The sequence below is a fragment of the Magnolia sinica genome, chromosome 13, assembly GCF_029962835.1.
Source record: "Magnolia sinica isolate HGM2019 chromosome 13, MsV1, whole genome shotgun sequence".
NCBI classification, from domain to species: Eukaryota; Viridiplantae; Streptophyta; class Magnoliopsida; order Magnoliales; family Magnoliaceae; genus Magnolia; species Magnolia sinica.
The window spans coordinates 38,304,708-38,318,797 of NC_080585.1; positions in this window are offsets into that span (position 1 = coordinate 38,304,708).

The window sequence follows — 14,090 nt, forward strand, 5'->3', positions numbered from 1 at the left end:
TCACCTCAGGCAGAAATCGCTCAGGACCAAATCCTTTAGAAATTAGACGAGTATTAGCTAGTGCTATGCTAGAGTACCTAAAAAATTAGCACTACCCACTTTATATATGATCTGCAAGACTCAAGACGTGCAGAATCATTGGCGCCGCTTTACCCTGAAATCTACAATCAATCTCTAAATCCGTTTACTCTCGGGAGCCCTTGAAACATCATATCGGACCTAGACCGCGCATCGACAGTCCGATTATTGCTAAACCATACGGTTAGGACCGCATTCCTAGAATTGACAACCACCTCAAAAATCAAGTCCTAACGGTACTCAGAAACGCACAACTGGAGCACGGAGCGAAGTGTCTGAGAAATGCGAATACCTTTAGAAAGTGAACTGAAACTTAAGTGAATTGAGTCGTTTGCTTGCAGGCAAAATCTAAGGATTCAGACCATCAGAATCTGACCTAATTACACCCTCAGATCAGGAAAATTTTTTAACACATGTCAGTACACTTGTGGCCCTGATCGAGTATCGTTGACCATTGAACTGAAACTGGTCCGCCACGGTCGATCTGTAAATCCGATCAAACCAAAAATTTAACTTGACCTAGATCTAATGTCAGGGAGCTTAAGTCTGGCTGCATGTAGAAAAGGGACCTCTAGAAGTGCTCCATTGGTTAGGAACAGATTCTATTTGGTTGTAACCTAAGTATACCTTGGCCCTGGGGCCATTTCCATCAATCTTGGGCCTATATAAGGGTCTTAAACCCTCTCTCTCTCATTCCATACGAATTTGGAAAATCCTAAGAGAGAGAAGAGAGAAAAGAGAAGGAAAGAGAGAAAAAGTGTGAGAGAGAGTCGGCATTTCTTCTTGGGATTCAACCCCTCGCTCCACGTGCTTAACCACCATTCCGTATCGCTATTCCGGTGATTCTGATTTCATTCTTAGATAAGTAAACCTAAGCCTAATCTATTTTAGGGTTTTCAATAGTGTAAGTGATGAAATAGCTAACCTATTTCATGTTATAGGTTGTTGTGGTGTCGTAGACAAAGACTTAGCTTTTAAACTGAGTTCGTTACGAGTCTACCGGCGAAAGGTGCGGACTATAACTGTTTAGGTTATAGTTTTTAAGGCTTTCAATGTCAGTTAATGATTTATGACTGACTTGAATGACACTACATGCTTAGATGCGATGTTTTCCGCACTTTACATATATATATGAACTATGTTGAATATAGTGAAATCCATGTGTTTGTTGATATGCTTGAATGAATATGGATTTATGATTCGTGCTTTCTATGATTATTGATTGTAAATGCATGATCGTTGTATGCGTGGCATCTCCTTGTGAAAGGATTTGCTATAACATGTGTTTTAACTAAGTCATTACATGTATGTAATGTGTGTAGTCTAAGTGCTTGTAAAAATGTCTGAATGAGTAAATGCTTATTTAAAGGTATGATATAAGGGTGTTGAGACAGGATTCTCAACCCTCTTACCTATACTTATGGTTTCCTTTTGTAACCTACCTTGCTATTATGTGATTTGTGATGAAATGCCTATGTATGTTGACATGTACACCATGTGTTTGTTAAAATGCTCAAATAAGATCTCTATGTGGATTGATTATCACATGCTGTTCTTGACTATCACATGCGAAATAAATTGTTTTGGAGTATGTTTGGAACTATGGTATAGTCCAGGCAATCGGTAATAGGTCCTGGATTGGTGGCTGAGGTTGTTTTACCACAGCAGACGTATTCGATGAATCCGAGTCGTACTTGGGTCCTCAACAATGGTTAGGCCACATGGAGTGCTTACACACCCCATGTCGATTGGCTCGACGTACGCTTGTACTAGTCGAGCTCGTCAAGTAATCCGATTGACCCGATGTATGTTCACCATGTATGGACGCTATTGCTTAAACTTAAGGTACCAAACTCACCAGTGGAAACCCTTTTAACCTTGGTACCTCGATCCGTTAAGACTCATGAGCAAGATATGGTGGTATGGGACACTGTATTCGAGCTGTCGGCCTACACTAATCAGGTGACGAGCCCTTTGTAGTGACCTCAAGCACATTTTGAGACTGCGTTGAGGCGACGAGCCTTTCCATAGCAAATAGAGTATAAACTAGGCCTACACTGATCAGGTGACGAGCCCTTTGTAGTGACCTAGAACCGCAACATCGTATGAGATTTACTAGGACTGACGACCCTAGAATGGATCATTGTTTGAGAATTGATATAATGGAGGTACCTTAGCTTCCCAATCCTGCTGTATGAATAAACCTAAGTAAGAACCTAACTAATCACGTGCATGCACCGCATTACGTGTGCCTTTGGCGTAGAAGGTCAAGCACTGAGGAAGGGTTGCATGCCTCGATCGTGAGATGAAGTCGCTGAGGGAGCGCAAGCGAGGGCATGCATCATTATTTCATATCATTCTTGCATTAATAAGAGTACTTAGGACCTGATTGTTGTATTGCGTTATCATTACTGCTTGACTGAATTGATAACATGTTAACCTTTGTTTTATTATTCCACTGAGTTGATCACTCACTCCCACTTTTTGAGACGGTGTTGTACACATCAACCAGACTCTGTCTTAACTGCAGGTGGTGGCAATGCCTACGAGGCGGAGCCAAACTTTGAGGATGATGAGGAGGCATTCTCCTGCATGTAGCTATTGGGCAGGTTCATGTGAGTCGTGTCCTGATTGCCGTGGCCACAGGGACACCGACTAGATGCCGTTATACTATTATTCTGTATTTTGGAGCACACATGTATATTCATTTTGTACATTTTGGGAGTATACATGTATATATTTAACTTGGTAACATGATCACACTTCAGAGGCATACTACAGTTCGTATATCTTATACATGTATTACAGTCTTCTGCTTGCAAAACTCACTTGTCTCTGGAGTATGATATACTGTTTTGGTATAATCCCATTCATGTTTAATGCACTAATACGGACAACATTTAATCATCATTATCTATGTTGCATAAGTGATGTGTTGGAACTCGGGAGTTGGGCCTATGCTCAACCCCCGATTTTCAGGACGTTACAACCATGCATTGTCCAAGTCGTTCAAATGCTGTCCACGATCATCAACAACTGGTTAGTTCTTCCTTCCATATCTGGCTTTCATCTTAAATTATAGTTGTTTTAACCTCAGTTCGAATCTTATTGATGCCCAGCATTAGTTCAGTTCTCAGGTGTTCAATACATTGGTTACTATATTTTCTTCTACATTTTGTGTTTCCATCGTTTGGGTTTCTAAGAAAATGGCATCATGTTATTTAATGTCCACCATTACTATCCATGTGTTACTTGAAAGGATTAAGAATCAGATAACCCTTTAGAGGAATACATATAACCACATTAAAGTGGTATACATTTACCTCAATCCAAGTTGTCCAAATCATACAATTCTTGTTGATTTTCAGGTTGGAAATGGATTATTACCACTACAAAAGCTTTATCCAAGCAGAATCTTCCAAAATCACTAGGGAATTGATTTCGGTTTGTTTTGGATTTTTGGATTTTTAATTCCAATTGCATAATCCGGTGCAACATTCCATTTAAGTTTTTTTTTTTTCACGATAATTGATTGCTTTTATTTGGCTGAATGCTGAAAATGGAACTGATGACCTAGAACTAGATGTAGTTTACCTAAAATACAATCCACTTTTGCAAGCATTTTATGCCAGGGTCCAATTGGAAACAAAATTCCTATGGAATACTTCACAAGCCTGTTCATTTCTCTAGATTTGGACTTTGGAGTGCATCCTCATTTCTTTCTATAAATCATGCTTCTATAGAACAGAAATTTTCCTTTAAATGATATATAGATGGTGAAGCTTGAGTTTTTTCTTATGTAGTAGTTTCATCATGCCCTAAACTGATCTAAAAAGTATAATACTTTCATGAAATTTAGTGAATTGATATTCTCAGTTATGTTTGGTATTACGTAGATGGAATTCATGTATAAAAAAATAATGTAGAGATATGAGATCAATTTTAGGAACTCTTAAATGTGGCCTATATGATGTTTATATGAAATTTACCTTGATTAGTAGATGCATCACTTCATTTTAGTAGGGTCCACCAATTCTTAAAGTCAAATTCAAGCCATTTTTTATACAAGTTATTGACTAAACTACATACACATTTAAAAATTCTCATATGTAGCCCATCATCATGTTTATGTAAAATCCACCCTAATCATTGGGTGCACTACCCTATTTTAGCGATAAGGACTAAAAATTAGCCTGATCCATGATTTAGGTGGGCCATCCAAAATAAAATAATAACACTCACCCTCCAAATTATTTCCTGTTGTGTGGCCACCTAAATTAGGAACGGGTTTGATTTTTGGTCTCGATGTCTAAATTTTAGCTTGGCATTTAATGGTTGAAGTGGATTTCATATAATTATCAAAGGTGGGCCTACCTCTCATGATCCTTTTCTGTCCTATGGAGAACCTCTTCCATTGACTCAGTTACAAGTGCCTTTATAAGGTAATTGCTATCAAAGAAGCAGTACTTGACATCAGACATGGGCTAGAAAAATATGCTGCATGATATGTTAATTTGAATCAATTAACCATTCCTACTAGAATTGTTCGGAATTCCACATCAACTTTTATTTCACTTTTGTCAGATATGACTTGGCTTCTAGCATTGTCAAACTTGATTTTACTTGCTTTTCCCTTTTGGATGGTGCCTACTTTTCTTGCACATGGTTGCAAGTTTCATCATTCTTGAATATGAAGCAATTACAAGTAAACAAGATATTAGAATCATCAAAGAATGCATGAAATGATCCCAATTTTCAGAAATTTACTAAAAACCAATCTTGTTTCATTTTTAGCATTAACTCCATTCGGAATTATCGCAACACAACAGGTTGGGCCTTTGTCAGTGTCATTTTATATAGGTGTTGAAAGTTCCAACTCCATAGAAGTAGAAACTTATACTTGAGACAATTACCAGTGTAAAATAAATGAATGAGGATAATAGCATCCCCCTTTTGAAATCATGTTGAATTTCTTGACTGTTTAGATTAGGATAATAGCAACCCTACATAGAAGAAATATAGATACACCAGTAATTCCTCTCAATATCTTCATATGGATGTTTCTTGCCTTGCCTTTTTTGTTGTTTTTAAATGAATTAACTCAAAATTGATCAAGCAGACTCGGATGTGCGTCGGAGCTATTCAGATGTTGAGCAGGGGTCCCTGAAAGGTGGGAACCGTTGTTATAACCATGATGAAGCTGTCCATTTCCTATGGACAATATTGGATTAGCCTGGCCATTTGGACAGGCCGTGTTTATGTATTTGCTTGAAATTGATGGAGCAGACCCGGATGTGCGTTGGACCTATCCAGATGTTGAGCGGGGGTCCCTAGAAGGTGGGAATCGCTGTTATGACCATGATGAAGCTGTTCATTTTCTATGGACAGCGTTGGAGTGGCATGGCCATTTGGATATGTTGTGTTTATGTATTAGCTCGAAATTGTTGGAGCAGACCCTAGTATAACCCTAAACCTAAACCTACACCTAAAAATAACACCTAAAACTAAACATCATGGTGGGGACAGTGCCCCCGACCGTTGATTCCTTCCTGGGACCCACCATGGTGAATATTTAATATCCAACCTGTTGGTAAGTTCACATAGACCTAGACCTGAAGAAGGAATAACACAAATATCAGCTTGATCGAAAACTTTTGTGGCCCCAATTCATTTCAAGGCCCACTTGAGCTTTGGATCTACCCCAAAACCTAAACCTAAACCTAAACCTATTCTCAAATCCCAAAACCTATAACCTAAACCTAAACCTTAACTTAAACCTAAACCTATAACCTTAACCTAAACCAAAACCTATAACCTAAACCTATAACCTAAACCTGTAACCTTAACCTAAATGTAAAACCCAAACCTATAACCTTAACCCGATCCCGAACCCGAACCCGATTTCCTAAACCTACACCTTAACCTATTCTCAATTCCTTATAGCTATAACCCTCAACTCCCTAACCTATAACCTAAAGCTAAACCTGAACCTAAAACTATAACCTTAACCTAAACCAAAACCTAAACCTAAAACCTAAATGTATTCTCAAATCCCTAAACCTAAACCTACACCTAATCCTAATATTAACTCTTTAACTTAAACTTAAACATGAAAACCCAAACCTAAACTCGAACCCTAACCCAAACCAGATTTCCTAAACCTAAACCTTAACCTATTCTCAATTCCCTATAGCTTTAACCTATAACCTATAACCTATAACCTAAACCTAAACCTATAACCTAAACCTGTTACCTTAACCTAAACGCAAAACCTAAACCTATAACCTTAACCTAAACCTAAAACCTAAAGTTAAACCTAAAACCTAAATGTATTCTCAAATCCCTAAACCTAAACCTACACCTAATCCTAATCTCAACTCATTAACTTAAACCTAAACTTGAAAACCCAAACCTAAACCCGAACCCAAACCCGAACTCGATTTCCTAAACCTAAACCTTAACCTATTCTCAATTCCCTATAGCTATAACCTATAACCTAAACCTAAACATAAACCTATAACCTTGACCTAAACCTAAAACCTAAATGTATTCTCAAATCCCTAAACCTAAACCTACACCTAATCCTAATCTGAACTCCTTAACTTAAACCTAAACTTGAAAACCCAAACCTAAACCTGAACCTGAACCCGAACCCGATTTCCTAAACCTAAACCTTAACATATTCTCAATTCTCTAAACCTTAACCTATAACCTGACCTAAACCTAAACATATAACCTACACTTATAACCTAAACCTAAACCTAAACCTTAACCTATAACCTGACCTAAACCTAAACATATAACCTACACTTATAACCTAAACCTAAACCTAAACCTAAACCTAATCTCAAATCCCAAAACCTATAAAGTAAACCTAAACCTTAACCTAAACCTAAACCTATGACCTTAACCTAAACCAAAACCTTAACCTATAACTTATAAACTATAACCTAAACTTATAACCTATAACCTAACCTTAACTTAAACCTACAACCTAAACCTAAACCTATAACCTATAACCTAAACCTTAACCTAAACCTTAACCTAAACCTAAAACCTAAATGTATTCTCAAATCCCTAAACCTAAACCTACACCTAATCCTAATCTCAACTCCCTAACCTAAACCTAAACCTAAACTTGAAAACCCAAACCTAAACCCGATCACGAACCCGAACCCGATTTCCTAAACCTAAACCTTAACCTATTCTTAATTCCCTAAAGCTATAACCTATAACTTATAACCTAAACCTAAACCTAAACCTAAACCTAAACTTAAAACCTAAACCTAAACCTAAAACCTAAATGTTTTCTTAAATTCCTAAACCTAAACCTACACTTAATCCTTATCTCAACCTAAACTTGAAAACCCAAACCTAAATCCGAACCTGATTTCCTAAATCTAAACCTTAACCTATTCTCAATTCTCCAAACCTTAACCTATAACCTATAATCTATAACCTAAACATAAACCTAAAACCTAAATGTATTCTCAAATCCCTAAACCTAAACCTATACATAATCCTAATCTCAACTCCTTAATCTAAACCTAAACCTAAACTTGAAAATCCAAACCTAAACCCGATCATAAACCCGAACCCGATTTCCTATATTTAAACCTTAACCTATTCACAATTCCCTAAAACTATAACCTATAACTTATAACCTATAACCTAAACCTAAACCTTAACCTAAACTTAAACAAAACTTATAACCTAAACCTTAACCTATAACTTATAACCTAAACTTATAACCTATAACCTAAAACCTAAACCTAAATCTAAAACCTAAATGTATTCTCAAATCCCTAAACCTAAACCTACACCTAATCCTAATCTCAACTCTCTAACCTAAACCTAAACCTGAAAACCCAAACCTAAACCCGATCTCGAACCGGAACCCGATTGATGTAATAATATAGCCCAATCACATGGCAACAAACAAGAAAATCTTGTTTTGTTGGCAAGCATACTAAAACTCAAGCATCACATTGCATCTATTTCCATCTCCACTATCTCTTATAGCATAGATTGTTTGAGATTTGGATTTATCTTATTTTTAGAGTCATGTCCTAACACAATATGATAATATTAATAGACAAGGTGGATTTGTCACCAACATTATTCCACGACCCATATAACTTCTCCTTATAAGAAGTTGGGTAGGGCGCATGCGGCTTAAATCCATCAAGGAGATAAGGATCACCTCTCATATGTTCTCTCTCTTTTCATTTGTTTTTTTTCCATAGGATTGTTTATTTTGTGGTGTTTGCTCAAATATATGTACAACATTTTATCATGTTAATATAATTATAAGTGGCCTAATCTCACCTTTCTAAAAACAACTAATAATAATTTTTACCTGATGAGAAATCACCAAGTACCATTAGGCTCAACCCAAAAGATAAATCAGCATTTTCTTTCTTTCTTTTTCTTCTAACACACACTCACACACTAGAGTCTCTTACGGCCACAATGGGTACTTAAACTCGTGACCTTGTATTGAAACTATTTTGAATCTACCATGAAGGCATGAGTATGGACCTAGGTGTGTGTGCACAGTCGGCGATGTGTTCACCACACTGAATTTTGTGAGCCCCACCAGGAAATAGGCTATGAATAATTTTTTGTATTTCATTTATGATGTTAAACTTATATGTATTTATGCATGCATGAATGTGATGTGGATATGATTGTTTGTGTTTGGATGGATGTAGTTTATATTTGGATGAATGTAGTTTGTGTTTGGATTGATTTACATAGTTTGGGTTTAGATGGATATGAATGTGAATATGATGAAATATATTATATAACAGGTGAATATCAGGAAGAATATATCGTAACAGGTGTATATCGGGAAATTTGTGTTGGAATATTGAAAAAAAAAGACTTTTATCTACAAAATATTTTGTAGGTAAAAGTCTCATTCATTTTTTTTTACGTATGAATATTTTTGTCGGTAAAAGTTGTTTTGTGCTTTTTACCAACGAAATTATTCGTCGGTAAAACTCAGCGGGAAACTTTTCGATTTTTTAGTTTTTCAAAAATTCAAAACACCCTTTACCAATGAAAATATTCGTCGGTAAATATGGCTTTTACCTACGAAATTATATTTTGTCGGTAAAATTAAACTTTTCGATTTTTTATTTTTTCAAAAATTCAAAACACCCTTTACCGACGAACATTTTCGTCGGTAAAAGTAGTTTATTACATTTATACCGACGAAACGGTTTGTCGGTAAAACTTAGGGCCAAAATTTTTTATTTGAAAAAAATAACACTTTTACTAATGAAAATTGTCGTCAGTAAAAATATTATTGCTGATGGTTTTGGTTCGTCGGTAAAAGTCAGGGCGAAAATTTTCTAACTTTAAAATAGGACATTTTTCACCAACGAAATGGTTCGTCGGTAAAGCTCAGGGCCAAATTTTTTTATTTGAAAAGAATAACACTTTTACCAACAAAACTGTTTGGTAAAAATATTATTGCCGACGGTTTTGGTTCGTCGGTAAAAGTCAGGGCGAAAATTGTATCTTTAAAATAGAACATTTTTATTGTTTATTGCATTTGTACCGATGAAATGGTTCGTTGGTAAAACTCAGGGCCAAATTTATTTTATTTGAAAAGAATAACACTTTTACTGACGAAACTTTTTGTTGGTAAAAATATTATTCCCGGCGGTTTTGGTTCGTCGATAAAAGTCGGCGAAAATTTTCTATAACTTTAAAATAGAACTATTTACTGATGAAATTTTTCGTTAGTAAAAGTTGTTTATTGCATTTTTACAGAAGAAATGATTCATCGGTAAAACTCAGGGCGAAAATTTTCTTTTCAAATAGAAAATTTTCGCCCTAACTTTTACTGACGAACCAAAACCATCGGGAATAATGTTTTTACCGCTCCATTTAACTCTTCATGGAAAATTTTCAAAGTTAAAAATACAATACTTTTTCGTCAGTAAAAATATTATTTCCAACGGTTTTGGTTCATCTGTAAAACTCAGGTGATGATTTTCTAACTAAAATACAACAATTTTCATCAGTAAAAAAATATTTCCGACAAAAAAATTTCACCAGTAAAAGTGCTGTTTTACCGACGAAATTTTTGTCCATAAAAATTTTGTCGCTAAAATAGCTGTTTCTTGTAGTGGATCACGGTATGTCTTGTTTGTTGACATCTTGCTTATCCTTCTGCTGATGGGCTACGTTGGCGAGTCACATCACAAAAAGATTTTGTACCATCGGACCACAGGCCTACCTTGTACTACACGATAGTCTCAAAGTACTGTACAATCCCAAGGCGTGTAACAATAAAAAAAAGGGGACCTTGCACGAAATTGACTATTGCATACATGTCCTACAACAATAAAAAAAGGAGAAATAATCCAATGCATGGAGTTGCATTGTGACACTTGGACGCTCCATTAGATCAATCCACACCATCCATAAGGCCCATCATACATTTCATGGACCACAACGTACAAAGCACACGATGGGATTATCCAAGCCATCCAAAGTCTAGCCTTCTCCTTCATACTGGTCCAAACTCCAAAACATGAATGGGATGGTTATAATTCTCTGGCAAATTAATGTGACTCAAATAGATGGCTCAAATTTGGGTCATGTTGATTTTTGGATCTGATCTTAACTGTCCATTTTTATAATCTATTGATCAGACGGATAGGATCGTCTGGTTGACTTTTACACTCAAACTTACCAAATATATGTTTACATAATGGGATCATGTGGACCGTCCGTAATGTTGGGTTGCAACCAAGAGCACTCTTAACTTAGAAAATCTCTCAATTTGAAAAAAGAAGCTATCGTAGTCATCTCTTGCCTAAGCTTGCACGCCATAAGTCTTCGGAAAATACACGGTAGAGTGGTGAGACATCGCTGTCAATGTCTTTTACTAATCTCCGCTTACCAATTATCAAACATTGGTTGTGTAGAATGCATCGAAGAAGTATTGTTTGCATCGGTTCTTTATGTGTGGATTCACATACAGTTCAAATGTCCATATTGCAATCCAGAAATGTATCGAAAAGTATCATTTGTATGTTTATTAGACATGGGGATGTATCGAAAAAATATATGGAGAGTTATTGAAAAGTATAATTTGCATTGGTTTGTATTGTAAAAGATAATACATCAAGGATGGATGCAATCGGATGTTGTAAGGGACCGTTTGTCGCCTTTTATTTGGGTGTATTTGAGATAATTTGAGTGCAAAGGGAATCAAATCACTCGTTCAGCACCGTATATTTAGAGATATGAATGTATTTGGAATGAAATACATTTTTTTTTTTTTTTTTAAAGCTTCATTTTTTAAGGTGGTAGAGCCGGACATGCAACCAAGGTGTCATTTGTCGACTACTAATTTACGCCTGGCTTACTAATGATACCCTAAAAAATTCAATTATCGGTTGCAACACTAAATTCATATCAATAAAATTATTTGATTTGTCCAAACGCTGGCCATCTAAATTGATGGTTAAAAAACATCAATGAGTCATTTGTTTGTAGTTCTTATATTTGTGGCCCACCCAAGTTTCAAAATTTTCTCATTTTTTTAAATTACCAAAGCATATATTTTAATGAACTTATTAGAATCACTTTGTCAAACATCACATAGGTAGTCCAATTTGAGATATTAAAACGAATTTAGTTAATCAAATTACTCATGACTTGTGAAGATGCTAAAGAATCCCAGTGCTTTCAAAATACAAGTTCTTAAATAAAAGGTTTGGATTTCAATGCATTCTAATTACAAGATGTCAAACACAACTAAGAATTCATAATCACCTTGATTCTAATACACATGTGATTTGGAATCCAATGCATGCCAAATACAAGCTCCCAAATGAGCCCTAAACCATCTTTTTACATAACACACATGGTGGATGAAGTATCATTTGAGGTGGTGCCTGATCTTGTTTCTCCTATTGTCCATCTTGACATATTGCAATGTGACACTTTGCTACTTACTACTATAAGGTAAAAGGGCCTTTAACCTATGAATTGGATATGTGGTCATTTTTCAGTGATCTAAATCATCATGCAATGGGCCTTGCCTTAGATGGGGTATATTAAAAAAAATTACAACTCATAGGGGTATTTGTTTTTCCAATTACATATGTGAATGGGAGTAAATAGGACATGATAACTTTTGAGGTGTGTTTGTTGGAGACAAAAATAACTACGTAGTTGCATCATGAAAATAGGGTCAAATGCATGAAATCCAAGAAAGATTTGGTAGGGCTAAAATCCTTGGGTTCCACAATGATGTATGTGCCTGATCCGTGCCTTCCATCCATTTTACCATCTCATTTAGGGGCATGACCTGAAAAATGAGGTAGATTCGAAGCTCAAGTAGACCACACCATAGAAAGCAAATTAGGGGTTAATGTACCATTCAAAATTAAAAACCTTCTTAGGACCTATAGGAATGTATATCTAATTATCCAAACTATTCATAAGATAATACTATCATATGTGAAGGGTCTACTCAAATATAAGCTTGGCCAAATATTTCTTTGGTCCCTTGAAATTTTCAAGGTTGGGTGTTCAATTCTCACTATTTCCTATGGTGTAGTCCACTTAAGCTTCAAATCTGCCTCATTTTTAGGCTCATGCCCTAAATTGAGCAGAGTAATAGATAAAAGGCTCCTTGTCAAAGTCAACCTTGGGGTTGTGTAATAGATACATGGTTAGTAATCACTACTCATTTACCATGAATTATAGGTACATGAAAAATCAAACACCCCCTTAAATTCAATATATCATTTGATCATTAAACTCATTTTCTTTGAATTGGACGGTCTTCACACCGAGTAAATTGTCAAACGGCCGAAATATTTGAATATGAGGGTTTTACTTCGTTATTCTCTAATCATAGTAAAGACCAGTGTATGAAACATTTGAGACTTTGATCCATCAGCTAAAGTCCTAACCTACCCTAATGAAGAAGGGCATACTGTTTTCGATTCTGACCACTCATTCCATGGACATGTGGAATGATGCTAGATATCTAATCGAGGTCTTTCAAAGGACAGCCAAAACTGGCATATCACCATCATCTGTACACTTTGGAGAAATGGCTCTGCTGTCCAGGTTCTTCTAGCTATATGCATGCACTCATCTAAAAGCTAGAAATGCATGTATTGATATATATATCATTAGTATCATTTTTCATCCATCCGTACCATTATTGGATACGGATGTATTACGTTGGCCAATACACTCCTTCCACGGGCCTGTTTGGGCCTGTTTGGGATAAGGAGTTTGCACCTTTTCGATAAAGGATACATAAAATTCACCTATTCACGGGACACGGGGCATTTCCATTTACCACAGTAAATAATGATAAATAAATAATGTTAACTATTTTTTATTAACCATAATAAATGATGGTAAATAAACAATGTTAACTATTTTTTATTAACCATGATAAATGATCGTAAATAAACAATGTTAACTTTTTAATGTTGTGTGGAAGATAGAGTTGTACACCAGTCTGAGTCGAGCTTGACACAGCTTGGATCAGCTCGGCCAGTGGCTAACCTTAGCCCGAACTTGGTTCAACTTTGTCCTCAAGCCTGTTTGGCCAGCTCGGCTCGGCTCAGCTTAGTCAGCAACTCGGGCAGTTCAAGCCTGTGTGGCATTTTATTAAACACCTGAAATGCATCTTAAATTTCTCATTGAATGTAAAACATTATCAACACTTTATAATTATTTCATCAAACACCCGGTGCGTAGCATCAAAATCAAACAAAATCAAACACCTAATGACGTTCACAATTGAAACTTTGGAACATTCATAGGGCCTATGATGCAGGGATGAACGTGATGAGGCCGATCACCATCTTCCTTAGGGATAACTACTCCGAATCCATGGAGTTTCTTTGGACTCTCCACGGAAACTTCTCGAATCCACGAGGAAAAAGCAAAAAAAAAAAAAGAAAAGAAAAGAAATAAATTCTATAAAATTCGTAATTTGATTGATCAATCAAATAAAT